The following is a 15149-nucleotide window of genomic DNA, read 5'->3' as shown; positions in this document are numbered from 1 at the left end:
CACAAATGTGCAGCTTGGTTCCTAGTTGCAGAATATGGTCTTAATGGACCAAGGCAAGGCCAAAATGAAATTTCCTCATTCCATTATGAAATTTCTCTGGCTTTCTAAAAGGGGGGGGGGAGAGTTCAGCAAGACTAGTAATGAGGATGAGCAAATATATCACTAAATTCAGGACTCAGAGTCTTGTCTTTAATGACTTGGAGGTGGTGCCCTGTGATGCTTTCAACACTCCCACCCACCCAGGGTCTGATTCCCCTTGGTTGAGAAAAATCATTTTTGTTTGTTTTTGTTTGTTTTTTAACATCTTTATTGGAGTATAATTGCTTTACAATGGTATGTTAGTTTCTGCTTTATAACAAAGTGAATCAGCTATGCATATACATATGTTCCCATATCTCTTCCCTCTTGCATCTCCCTCCCTCCCACCCTCCCTATCCCACCCCTCTAGGTGGTCACAAAGCACCGAGCTGATCTCCCTGTGCTGTGCGGCTGCTTCCCACTAGCTATCTATTCTACGTTTGGTAGTGTATATATGTCCATGCCACTCTCTCACTTTGTCCCAGCTTACCCTTCCCCCTCCCCGTGTCCTCAAGTCCATTCTCTAGTAAATCTGTGAGAAAACCATAATTCAAAAAGAGTCATGTACTGCAATGTTCATTACAGCTCTACTTACAATAGCCAGGACATGGAAGCAACCTAAGTGTCCATCGACAGATGAATGGATAAAGATGTGGCACACATATACAATGGAATATTAGTCAGCCATAAAAAGGAACGAAACTGAGTTATTTGTAGTGAGGTGGATGGACCTAGAGTCTGTCATACAGAGTGAAGGAAGTCAGAAAGAGAAAAACAAATACCATATGCTAACACTTATATATGGAATCTAAGAAAAAAAATGGTCATGAAGAGCCTAGGGGCAGGACGGGAAGGATTGCCTTTAATCTCTGGCTGAGGTTGTTCTCTTATATTCAGAGCTGGTTTTCAAACCACATCATTTCAGAGAGGCTTCCCTCTGCTCTCAGACACGCAGCTGTGGCACTCCACGACCTCTTTCCACTTGTTGCTGTGGATGGACATGTCAGAGCAAGTCGAGTCATAGGGAAAGCATGAACTCTCCTATGTGCTCCCCAATCAGTTCCCCTCAGAGCTGTTCTCTCTGGAACCAAGCTCAGTCACTTGCCAAACTCTCAAAACAGAGAAGTCTCTAAATTTTATGAGGTCTCTTTGTTGCCAGGTGAAGTGCTTTGTTGTGTTTATAACACTGATATATAACTTTGTTGTGTTTATAACACTGATATATAACACTGACTTTGTTGTGTTTATAACACAGGCTTCTTCTGAGAAAAGCCACCCATTGAATGGTGAGAACTGGCCACCCAGAATATAAATGGGAATTTTCTAGCACAGAAAAATACAGTTGGCCATTTTTACAATTTTTAAGCACTTGGCCATTGATGAAGCCCCTTCACATGTCTTGCATCACCTTATTGGCTTCACGACATCACTATCTGGCAGGTATTATTAAACCCACTTAGCAGATGATAAAAGTGAAGTTTAGGAAGAATACGTTTTGCTCAAAGTCACATAACAAATAAGTCGTGAATCTGAGACTATAAATCCCAGTCTTCTGATCCATGAATACAGCAGAACCAGGAAGTCGATTTAAGTCCACATCGCCACATAAGCAGGAACAATCTGTGAACATGTCTCAGTTCATGATCTCATGACTCATTGGCTCAATTTGTTTGCCAATACCATTTTTATGGTGGTTTAGTCATTTTCCTGATACTCTATGTCTCATTCAGATCTAAATTAAGTAGATAAGATAGTGGAACTGCTCGTAAGTAGTTTACATTCCAGAGAAACAATTCAAGTGAGAGAGCAAGCTGAATTGTATGTTTTTTGTTTAAAATGAGGGCAGAATAAGGGACAGGAAACTCAAAACACTGTTCTTATGGGAAAAATTGTTGCACTAAGGCAAGGTGAAGTCATCAATACATTCTTTCATTCATCAAATATTAACTAATCGTCTATTATGTGTCAAGCTCTGTACTAGCAGCTAGGGATGCAATGATACATAAGACTTAGTTTCCACGTTAAGTAACTGATAGTGCCACGGGGGAGATAGAATTGTCTACCAGTCATTGCAAATTGGTGTGATAAGGGCTCCAGGAGAGATGTATATGTGAAGTTGTGTGGTACTCTGAGACAGGGGAGGCCTGACAGAGCAGCTAATATTACCCAAATTGTAAAGGATTAATAAAATCTTGCCAAATAAATAAAGGGCAAATGATCATTTCAGAAAATCATCATCATTACCATATAATTACTTCCTATATGCCAGACACTGTTCTTAACATTCTGTAGATGTGAACTCATATGATTCTTACAATAAACCACAGGAGGTTTTGTAATTATTCCCTTTATTCAGATGAGAAAAATGAGCAGAGAGATTAAGTGACTTACCCAGAGTCACGCAGCCAGGAAGTGGCAGAGTCAGGATTTGAACTTGGGCCATCCAACTCCAGAGATCATACTGTTGACCACCGTGATTCCTACAGTGGAAGGCCCAGCTGGTGCAGAGATGAGCAGGTGTGTGTGGGTGTTTGTGTGAGGAACGGGGAGCCTGTCAGTGGGCCTGGAGCACAGCACACAAATTGTGTCTGCCTTCGTTGCCCTCCAACCTACTTTTCTGTATCCCTGCTCCCATTTTCTCATCATATTCTTCATGCAGTACCATTTTAAATTCATAGCTTGAGCTCTTGAACCACACCCATGATGCAGACCTAGGCGGTGCCTCTGCAAAAATGCTAGCCCATGGTTACAACCCCTTAGAGATAGGCTGTTTTTCTCTTTTCTCCTGACTCACATTGGCACCAAGACCTCACTCCCTGCAGTCCATGGGGGTGTTGTGGGAGGAGCCCATTTACCTCTGTTTCATGCGTCCTTGAAAAAGTACCTGTGGAAGACCTGGCAATCCCTGGCCTTGACTTCTGTCCTCTGTCCCGAGAAGCCGTCAAAACCACAGCTCAGTTTCACAGCTTGGATGATCCAGATTAACAAACGCCTTCAGAAGAAACGTGATTTTGATGCTCTGCTTACTTCTCTGGGTTCTTGCTTCCTTCTAGATTTAGGCCTGTATTTTTTTAAAACCATTTTGTCAGTTCTTTGATACTTTTATGAAGGTGAAAAGAAAAATTATCCAGCATGCTTGGCTATTTCAGCAGGAAGGTTGATCCAAATGGTTAGTCCTTCAATTACAGGAAACTCAAAGTTCCAAGACTCATCCAACTTTCACAACAACCCTAGGATGTAGATACAATTAATCTGATTTTTCCAATGAGGCAAATGTGATTCAGGGAGTTTAAGTAACTTGCAAAAGTTCACGCAGCTAATAGATGATGGCGCCAAGATTCCAACCCAAGTTTCTCTAAGCTGAGTCCCTATGTTTCTCCCTCCACGTTCCCAGGTTTACCGCTTGCTAGTTGTCTGACCTTGGTGAAATCACTCAAGCTCCCTGTGTTTAAATTTCCTCATTTACAAAATAAAGATAGTAAAATAATCTACATCAGATATTGTGCAGATGAAATGACTTGATACATGGAAAGACTTATAGCTATGTCTTGCACATAGAAAGAACATGTTTGTGGTTATTATTACTATAATTCTCTAGGGAAATCTGGCTTGTTTAGAATCTGGAAGTTTATGACTTGTTTAGAATAGACTATTTGCCAATGTCTCTCTCTCTCACATTCATTAATTCACCATTTATGGGCCACCCCTAGTGCATAAGGCCTCTGACACAGCATACATTTAGGCCTTCTAGAGCTTTGGGTCAAGGCCATGGGTGTCTCCCTAAGTTGGAATCCTATTTTTCCAAAGGGAGGAGTTATTTCCTTTCTGGTCTCTAGGATAAGAGAGGGGGCCTGTTTGAGTAAATGTTTGTAGTTACAGTATTCGTTGATCTTGTTTCCTAATTTGTTCTCCTGTTTTTGAAGTCCTCTTCCTTCCAGCCTCCAGATACACAGTGGATACTTTCGAAAACAGGGATTTACTATTGTGAAGGTTCTACCACCAGGCCTTTTCCTCTTTTAGACTACAGGACTCCTAAAGCATTAGTTAATTGTCTCTCTCTCACTCTTTTTTTTTTTTTTTTTTTTTAAGCTTTAGCTATCTCTTCAGAGACAGCTAGACCCTCTCTGAAAAAAAGAGAATCAGAATCCAGCAGAGCCAGAGTCATCCATGAGATGAATATCCATCGAGTACTCACCATGAGCAAGGCACTCTATGTTGGCATTGTGGAGGGTATGAAGGTTAAGTATGACACAGTCCTGTGACAAGGGAAAGAGCACAAGAGGTGACAAATAATAGTTTAATTTAACAATAGGAGATTGTCATAAAGCCATATCTGGGGGCAAGGTACATTGAACAGCTACCTGGGTTGGGTGCAAGGAATTCAGAGGGGAAAGAGGGAAGTGTGTGCATGAGTGCATGTGTGTGTGTGTGTGTGTGTGTGTGTGTGTGTGTTTTATAGTTGGTGTTATGGTCCCACTTGGGAGGCAAATTGAGTGAGAACACTGTCCATGGGATGGGAGTGAAAAAAATGGTGGGTTTCAGGTTCAGGAAAAATGGGGAAAAATGACTGGAGACAAATATATCCAGTTAGAGTACAAAGATTCTCATGGAGGATTTCATTTAGTTTTGTTTAGTTTTTTAGATTCCATATATAAGTGAGATCATGTAGTATTTGTTTTTATCTTTCTGGCTTATTTCACTTAGCGTAATGCCTTCAAGGTCCATCCGTGTTGTCACAAACAAGCAAGATTTCATTTTTTTAATAGCTGAATATCACATTTTCTTCGTCCATTCATCCACTGAGGTACACTTAGGTTGTTTCCATATTTGGGCTATTTTAACAATGTTACAATGAACATGGGGTGTAGATATCTTTTTGAATCAGTGCTTCTGTTCTTTGGATAAATACCCAGAAGTGGAATTAATTCCCAGATGATACTGTAGTTCCATTTTTAATTTTTTTCAGGAAACTCCATACTGTTCTCCAGAGTGGCTGTACCAATTTACATTCCCACCTACAGTGTGAAAGCATTCCCCTTTCTCTACATCCTGGCCAACACTTATTTCTATCAAGATATAATGTCATTTAAGATTTTAATACTAGTAATTCCATTTTAAAATATTTATATTTTGTATAAAACACATATTGTTGAAGCTCTGTTTGCTGGATATTTCTTTTTTTTTTAAAGAAGATATTGGGGGTAGGAGTTTATTAATTAATTTATTTATTTTTGCTGTGTTGGGTCTTCGTTTCTGTGTGAGTGCTTTCCCTAGTTGTGGCAAGCGGGGCCCACTCTTTATCGCGGTGCGCAGGCCTCTCACTATCGCGGTCTCTCTTGTTGCGGAGCACAGTCTCCAGATGCGCAGGCTCAGTAGTTGTGGCTCACAGGCCCAGTTACTCCACGGCATGTGGGATCCTCCCAGACCAGGGCTCGAACCCGTGTCCCCTGCATTAGCAGGCAGATTCTCAATCACTGCGCCACCAGGGAAGCCCTGCTCTATATTTCTTAATCTTAATGTCTCCAGTTAAATGGTTGTGAGGTATATTCAAGGCACTTCTTTCTTGTTACTTTGACAGAAGGGATAAGGGAATAAAAATAACAGTATGAGCAACCGAAAAAGGAGGGAGTGGGGTTTCAACCTTGGTCCCCAAGAGGCAGCAAAGGAAAAACAACACAAAGCAAATGAGAAATCCAGAAAGTCATTGAAAGGACAGGGGACCACCTCAGGAAATGCAAAAGAAAGCAAAGGCCAAGGAGTAGGATATAGAGACTGAGAGCCCCAGTCACGGGCACTCAAGGGACTAGGATAGTCCCAATTGGAGATGGAAACATTTTCAGAAAGATGAAAGCCTGTCACTGCTAGAAAAGAAAAGGAGATTGGAAGCAGAGAGCGTGATGGAGTGACTGCTGTTCTGTGGTTTATGTGATAGATGCCAGCCAAGGTGAAATTGTATGAGTAGGAGCTAAGAGGAAAAACTGTTGCTTCTCCAATGGGCAGACACATGCTGCAAGCCTGGAAATGCTTCCAACACAGACCCCTTAGAAACACATGAAACGGTATATGGAAATGGATTTCCAACAATTTACTAAGTGTTCAGGGTTGCAGCTGGGCTGAGCTGGGAGACCCCGTAGATTCACATGGAGTAAGCTTTTGACCACAAAGGGGAGGGGAATGGACATTGGTTGAGCAGCACAACAGTGCTGTGAAAAGGATGCTATTATCTCCATTTTACAGGTGAGCCCAGGGACGGAATCTAAGGTGACAATATGTTATTCATCCATGCCCAAGGTCACACAGCTGAGAAGTGTGAAGCTGAGATTCACACCCCAGTCTTTCCATCCCTAAGCCTTACCACTTACATCATGCTGGATATTATTTCATTTTGGAACTCTCACCCAGGGCCAGGTTCTTTATATACTTTCTTAGAGCTATAATAGGATCCAGCCATGAGCTTAAGTGTCAGCATGTCAGCATTTCAAAAACTTGCCACTTTCACATGACCCTAACACCTAGAGCTAAAATTGGACAGGATCTCAGAGCCCAAGTGTTTCTTTCCTTTTCTGATGATTTCATGGGGGTGGGGGTGGGGTGTGGATCCCTGAAGGGGTAGTGTCCAGATTAGGAAATGTGTCCTTAACTGGCACTTGGGCTTGCTCTCATATATTCTTTCCTCATATTCATAGTCTTGTTTAAGAAATACAGACCCCAGAAGAGAAAAAAAAAATCCATATGTTTTCCTTCTGCTATTTGGAGGAATGATGTGATATAATTATATCATTGTCAAAAAACACTCGACTAGGTCTTCTGTCTTAAATTATTTGAAAGTAGAAGCATTAAAAAAAAAAAGAAAGTAGAAGCGTTTTTAATAAAAGTATCCGCTGTTTAGGGGAAGGTAAGAGACATTCACTGTGAGCTTGTTATGTGTCAGGTGCTTTAACCTATGTCATTTCACTTCTGGGAGGAAGGTATCAATATGCTCACTTATAGATGAGGAAACTGAGGTTCAGGCACATTACAAAAATAGTAGGTGGCCGAGCCAGGATTTGAACCCAAGGACACTTGAATTTTAACTAGGCAGCATGCCAGGTTTTAAGAAGGAAATCTGGGGATTAAAGGAGATAAAACCATTAAGGTGTGATCTTTAAGGGACTTAGAACAGTATCTGGAACATAGCAAGTGTTCTATACATGTTTATTACTGTTACTGGCATTATTATTATTGGAAGACCATCTGAAAAACCACCTTTTGCAGAGAATCTCTGACACATGCATTTCTGAACCAAATCTAGCATATCCACTAATACCTGGAGATTATTCTGATGATAACACCGGCCTGTTACATTCACAGAGTGATGTGGGCTCTGTAAGCTTTCCAGTGTCTCCATTCCTGGGGGCAAAGAGCTGTCATACAGACTTCCAGAAGACTTGACTTGTCCTGGCTTGGTCGACAGCTGGAAGGAAAGATATAGGAATTGCCTAAGTTCAGAGCGCTGGTGGCAGTTTTAAAAAGGCAAACTCTAGCCATCCTTGTGATGACAAGAAAACAGTCATGGGTCAGAGATAAGAGACAGAAGGGCCAAGGCAGCTGAAAAAGGCTTCCCTGGAACTCTGCCTGACATGTTCCGAGGTTAGAGAAGAAGATTGGGAGGGAGCTTATTACTGAAGACTCATCTAATTAAGGTAAGAACAGAAGGAATGGCTAGTATTTAAGGACTGTAGAATCAAGTTCAAATTTATCCCAGCTTTTGCCTTTAAAACTTGCTCCATGTGGGCTACCAGCTTGCTATTCAATTTTTCAAGTGTTTAAAAAATAAGTTACATTTGGGTCATAGTGCCCCTACTACTTCCTCGGTCTGGGCCTTTGTTCATGCTGTTGTCTCCATTCGCTGGAGCACTTCCTGCTACTCCTCATGGCTCCTTTCAGCATTATCTTCCCAAAGAAGCCTTCCTGAACTGCCTGCCTCACCTCTCTGTCTCCCCACTCTGGGTTAAGCGCCCCTCCTCTGAGCTAGACGAGACCTCGAACATACATCTCTACCTACATCACGGCTCGTATCACTTTGAATTGATCTCTTGTTCTGCACTGACAATATCTGGTATGTGTCTGACTCTTCTTTTAGACCAGAGCATCTGGGCCTTCTGTCATTCATCAACATAATGACTGGTGTGCAGTAAGTTTCCAAGAATTAGGACTTAGATCAAACTATACACAAAACAGGGTAAACCAATCTTGGTGAACTATGCAGACAGTGGCTGGAATCACATGCATTAAAAAAAAAGAAACCCCTACCTTCTCTTGCCCCCCCACCACCACCCCTCCTGGGCCCAGTACTCTCTCTAATCCCCAAATCCTGTTTTGAGAGACAAGAAGCTATCTTTTGAAAAGCAAACCCAAAAAATATAACTGTAGAAAGAGAAGATAAAATGACCACAGATGACAAGGATGAAAGCTTGGATGATGCATTTTGTCTTTTCCAGAAGGCAGACCTCCTTGGGCCTCCCTGATGTTGCCTCCATTCATTTCATGTCCCTTTAGGTCAACAGCCAGAAACAACGATGGATGCTAGCTCCCACAGCAGCAGACTGCCTCTAGCTCATCTTCCTTCCAGTTCTAAGCTGGGATCCAAGCCTGGTGTGGGCTACGGTATACAGGCTTTGAATGCCCCTGGCACTTGTACGAAACAGTGTGATCCAACTGGTAGCAGAAATTCCATGTTTATGTGGAACAACATCTGCAGATTTTATCTCCAGTTCAGCCCAGTTACAGTCACACTTGGTATTTGAAGAATGAAATGAAGCAACCACAGAAAGAGATAAAATGGCAAGTACTCTCTGTCCGGCGTCTCTGTAGCTGTTTCAAATACAAATAGGCTTCATAACGAGAAAAGGAAAATAGGAAGATTGGGGGTTGGGGGGAAGACAGAGATATGAGCATTTATCTGTCAGAGCTGGCATACATAATCAGTCCTGTGTCAGCTTTGGAGTGGAGGGAACATAAATTATTTAGAGGGAGAGAGATGTGGGCTTCTGGCTCTGGCATGTGCAAAGTGATGTAAGTACAAAGCTATTCATTGCAACATTGTTTATAGTAGCAAAAGATTGGAAACAATGCAGTATCCAACAATAGAGGACTGGTTAATTAAATTATGGTATGTCCATACAGTGGAATACCATACAGCTGTAAAAGGAAAAGAACGAGGAAGGTCTTCATGTGCTGATATGGAAAGACCTACAAGATATCTTGTGAAGTGAAAAAAAGCAAGGCACAGAGCAGTGTGTACACAAAACATGCCATGTTTTGTGTACAAATGGAGGAAAAATAAGCCTATATATTCTCATTAACTGGTATACGTATAAAGAAATGCTGAAAGTATATATGTAACAAGGAACACATGATGGTGGTTACCTGTGTATGTGGCAAAGGAGATGAGATGAAGGCAACTGGATATTTGGGGGTCAGTGGGGATGAGAGACCTTCTATTACATCCCTTTCTAGGCTTTCCAATTTAGATGTGATTGTACTATCTATATATTATCTATATATAAATTAAATCAAACAAACAAGCATCATAGTTCTGCCACTTTGTTAGCAGCTGACCCTGGAAAATTACTTAACAAAATGGATATATATATATATATATATATATATTTTTTTTTTTTTTTTTTTGCGGTACGTGGGCCTCTCACTGTTGTGGCCTCTCCCGTTGCAGAGCACAGGCTCCGGACGCACAGGCTCAGCGGCCATGGCTCACGGGCCCGGCCGCTCCGCGGCATGTGGGATCCTCCCGGACCGGGGCACGAACCCGTGTCCCCTGCATCGGTAGGCGGACTCTCAACCACTGCGCCACCAGGGAAGCCCAAAATGGATATACTTATATTCGCCCCACTGGCCTGTTAGGTCACTGAGCAACGGAAAGCAGAAAGCACTAATCCCAGTGCTTGGAGGGGTGCTCATAAATGTTGGGTGATTTCCCTTCCCTATGGAAGTGCCAGGGTCTCTCTGTCCTGGGGTAATTGTGATCCACTGGCTCAGAATTTCTCAGGAAGCATTTTAGGAGAAACTTTCTCCTGCTTGCCCTGTCATGACTTTATCTGGGTCCTCCCTCCACCGTAAAAATGTCCAGTGACCTTAAGAATTCAGTGGTCTCTGAACACTATTTTGGGCGGGGCAGCCTCTGGAAACGTCTGCCTCATTTCCCCTTCCACATCCGCTCCTCTTGTAGTGTCAACTCTTCCCAGCCTCCTGGGGAGCAGTCCCAGGGCTCAGGTGCCTCCCCAGGAAGGAGGCTGTTTGCCTGAGTTCTGAGGTTCGTTCTCTCTCTCTCCACCTTGCTCCATTGCTTTCTCTCCAAATCAGTTCTCTGGGCTTCAGAATCCGAGTGAAGTGAGGGGACTGACGCCTGTTATCAGTGAACCAAGCTTTCTGCCCCAGGAGAAGCCTGGGAAGAGTCCCAGGAGTCGGAGGAGGGGCTCGGAGGGACCACCCAGCATTCCACCCCGCTCTTGTGATGCAAGGGTCCGGGGTGCTCTGGCTTCGAGGCTGGTGTTTGATCTCTCCCAGGTCAACGCAGAGAGTCGCAAGCAGAGCGCGGAGGTTAGGAAAGCACACCCAGTGCTGGACTGAACAAAGCCAGCTGCACACACACTCGCTCGGGCCCTTTCCTTTCCTCCGTGAAGGGATGGAGCGCGGCCTCTAGCGGCCCCTCCTACACCTGCCCTTGTGGGTGGATCATCTGAAACGCGGCCTTGGCTCCGTTGGAAACAGGCTGCGGGACTGCTTGACGCGGTCCTCGGAAAACCTTCACCGGGCAAAGTCATGGCCTGTCCTGCACGCAAGCGTGTGAGTCAGGCTGGACCTGCACGGGGTGAGGTCGGGCTCCCGGGCTCCACCCGCGCATCCACAAGTGCATCCAGAGCGCCTCCCCTCTCCCTTCCTCTAGCTCTTCTCTGTCCGACTCCTCCCCCGTGCTCGCTTCCCTTCTCCATCTCAGGTATCAAGGGCGGCCTGCCACACTTAATCTCAGGCAATGTTTTGCAGCGCTGGTTGCTGCATTCCTTCAAACTCTCCTTTGCACAGATTCTGGGACCTAATATTTCTTGAATGAGTGAAGCCAAGCCAATTAGAATAAATTGAGAGAGGACCTGAGATTGAACCGGTTCTATTCGCCTTAATCTATTTTCTACGTTATTTAAAAAGAAACAGCCTTGACGCTTCTCTTTTTCTTGTTACAAAATTTTGGTATTATGGAATGCTGTGTTGGAAATACTGATCAAATCAAATCCTCTGATTTTTGTGGAAGATCAGCATAAATCCAATCTTTGTTCCCTACTGAGAACAAAACAAAACAAAACAAAAAAACCAAAAGACAAAAAACCACTCAAACACTTGTGCACACATTGGGTACCTGAAAATGTTTTAGGTACTAGTACCACATTTTCTTGAACCCAAGGTGGATCCCTTTAGGGCACTTAAAAAGATATAACATGGCATTGACTTTTTGCACATATTCCTTCACATTTCTGTTTTCTATATTTCAAGCTACCGTCCACAGAGGGTCATAAATCCCCTGGAGAAGTCATATGTTACACCACGTGATTTGCTTTGCATCTGTTTTGCAGCTGTTCACTTTGCATTTTTATTTTGCCTTTTGGAAACCCTAGAGCAGTGCTTCTCAAACATGAATGTGCATACAAATCACTTGGGGGATCTTGTTAAGATGCAGATTTTGTGTCCGGAGGTCTAGGGAGGGCTGAGATTCTACAGTTCTTCTGGTCTGGACACCACACTGAGAGTGGTGAGGTTGTGGAAAAATAGGGACAAAAGGACTGTGAGAGCTCTTACAGCATCCATGGGGATGAGCTTGCACCAAGAACCAGTCTGGCTGTGGAGGAATTTTCCTTGGAGTGTCTAGTCTACTCTTCCCCTCACCCTTCACTCTCCCTTTTCTTTTTAATATTCCTTCCTGTTGTCTTGATTGGAGAGAAACTGGGAGAGCAAAGCCAAAAGCTATGTTGATACAGGATGTGTGGGTAGCATCTTACGCTTCTTCAGGTCATCTGGGCTGGAAGAAAATAAAAGGATCCTGCAGCCAGCTATCACTGAACCCTGTGTGGCCTCTGCTCTTTGTGTAAGAGCAACCAGAAGAGACGCTAAACCAGTCGTTTCAGTTCCCTCAACTTTATTTTACTAATGTGAGAGAAACAGCAGGCCTCTGCAAGGGGCTATGCTCTGTTCCTTCCTTTCCGTGTGCTGTGATCGAGGGCAGGGTTTCTCAGCTGCTGCACTGCTGACATTTTGGGCTGGATAATTATTTGCTGTACGAGAACCTGAGTATCCTGCACATTGTAGGATGTTTAGCAGCATCCCTAAACTTTACCCTTTAGATACCAGTAGCACCCCCTCCTCCTCCATTTGTGACAAAGAAAAATGTCTCCAGATATTCCTAGATATCAACTTTGGGGCCAAAATTGCCCCTGGTTGAGAACCACTGATCTAAGATAAGGAATAAGCTGTCAGTTCTACTGAATGTCTATCTTCCCCAACCTTATCTATCTACCTTTGCAAATAGCATCTTATTTTCTACTTTCTAGGTGGAATGTTTCTAAGTGGGATACCACAAAATGAAATTTCCAAATAAATGAAGATAAGGCATATGGGTTTGTACTTTGTGCCTATTCCAATGGATTCGTTCTGGCTACTAGAGACACTAGGTTGAAAAGGATTCTGAGGATTCCATATGCAGTAGGAAAGAACATTGTCTGCCATGGGTGTGGGGTAGAGAGGCCATTATGCTTGCCATGAGTTTGTCTCATTTAAAACTATAAATTGCCATCTTCCTTTGCATCTCAATATTTAGTTTATTCTCAGTGGGACAATAGCTGTGGTCTAATGGAAAGCATGCTGGCTTTGGGATCTGAAGATCTGAATTGTAATCCCAGCTATGCCATTTACTGAATAAGACCTTGAATGAGTGGGTCATTTAATCTCCCCGAGTTTCAGTTTTCTCAGCTTAGAATATGGGCTATTCATTCCTAGCTCATATGATGGGTCTGAGGATTAAAGGAGATAAATGAAAGTATCCAAATAGTACCTGTCTTTTAGGGGACTAGGGTACAATAATATATATATGTGTTGATACATTATTTATTCATCCAATAAATAGGTGACACAAATATATGACCAAGGAATATTATCCTATATTAAATGTTTGGAAAATTTCAGAAGATGAAAGTAGGGTCCTGAGAGGCCTTGTCCAGAAGGGAAAAGGAAAGAGCCAGGAGGGTTGGGCCAATCATCCTCTCAAAGTGAAGGTATATTTGGAAGATTTCAAACTGGCCCCCACCGAGAAAATAATTTAGAAGAAGGAAGAAATATTTGTATTTGTTGAGATGACTCATTAGGGAAGCCTTAACGAGTTCTCAAAATGTTGTCCCCAGACGAGTGGCATCAGCCTCACCAGGGACCTTCAAAGATGAAGTCACAAAGGCCAGACCCTAAAGCTCACTTGATTCATAAGCAAAAAACTCAGGTCCTCAGGTTTCATCTCTTGTTTTTTCTAAGTCTTGCTTCCTAAAAAGTATGAATTTTCTAATCCACACTAGAGAAGAAACAGCAAATTCAAAGAGGTAAAGTGGAGGTATTAGAAGTTGGATCCCGAAGGCAAAGATAAAGAGACAATTGATAAAGAATGGGAAACCCCCAAATAGTAAGACTGCACTTGGGTTATGTTAAGTAGGGCAAACAGCCATGTACCCCTCAATAAGTCCTGTGGCTATCATTTAATATTCCAAAAGAAGATATCTGTTATGTGGCCTAGAATCATCAAGAAAAATTTAAACCATGTTTTTTGTTCTTGGTTTAAATTCATGGGAAGGTGTAGGTTTCAGAAATATTTTTTAAAATGAAAAGAACACTTCAAATAGATAAAATCTGAGTACTTTAAGGAATTAGTTTTACTTATTTGGGAATTTCACTTTGTGGCATGCAAGAAACTGATCATGAGGCATGCCCCATACTTTTTTCTACACCTACTGGAGCATACCCTAAGAGCCCTAAGAGCCCAATAAATACATGTTTACTGGTTAAGCTTCTCTATAGGCATTGAGGAAAAAAAAATGCAGAAACTCAATTGTTTTGTAGTCATCACACTGTTTCCACCTTGCCCTTTCTTCTTATTGCTTCTGTTTTCAAAATGAAATGTTCTCTGTTGATTTTCTGTATTGTTTGCTTCTTTTTTTCTCTGGAGAAAATGAAATTTATGCGTGGGGAGGGACCTTGTTGAGAACATTTGCTTCTTTTCAGTATTGTTTCTCCAGAGCAGGGAATTCACCTGCTAGCTCCCTTTGTGTACTAATCATAATTATAGATCTTCAAGAGTTAGGTGAATTTCATCCCTTGTTACTAGCTATGAAGGTCATTGCTTCAGGGATTGGCTATTTGTTGAGATGACTTATTAGAGAAGACTTAATGATTTCTCAAAGTTTGGTCCCTGGACCGGCAGCATCAGCCTTACCTGAGAGCTTGTCTGAAATGTGAAATTTCAGGCCCCACTCAGACCTACTGAATTAGAAACACATGAGTGGATGCGGCCCCAGAAAATCTTGGTTAACAAGCCTTCTAGGTGATTCTGATGCACGGTCAAGTTTGAGATTCCCTGCTATAGACTAGGCTCTAGACCAGGCTCTAGACCAGCCTTCATTCGTCCCACCCCTTATTGCACCCCAGTAGGCACAAGTCGTCCTCAGTTCAGAATATTTGGACCATAAATCTAGAGTGGTGCATAAACCTAGAAGAAAGAGTAGGCTGAGGTAAATCTGGATTTAAATTCTGGCTCTGTCACTTGTTAGTTACCTGTCTTTGAGAATATTATTAACGCATACTGAATATTACTAACCATTTTGAGACTTGGTTTCTTTAATACTTTCCTCAAAGGGCTGTCCTGAAAATGGAATGAGTTGACGTGTATTAAAACACAAAAGGCTAAACAATAACAGCAACAACGAAAACACAAAAGGCTAAATGTTTGGGCTCTTGACTTTCCTTATCTTGTTTAGGCATCAGAGATGTTC

The sequence above is a fragment of the Kogia breviceps genome, chromosome 3 (assembly GCF_026419965.1).
Source record: "Kogia breviceps isolate mKogBre1 chromosome 3, mKogBre1 haplotype 1, whole genome shotgun sequence".
Taxonomy (NCBI): Eukaryota; Metazoa; Chordata; class Mammalia; order Artiodactyla; family Physeteridae; genus Kogia; species Kogia breviceps.
Note: the sequence above shows the minus strand (reverse complement) of the source record.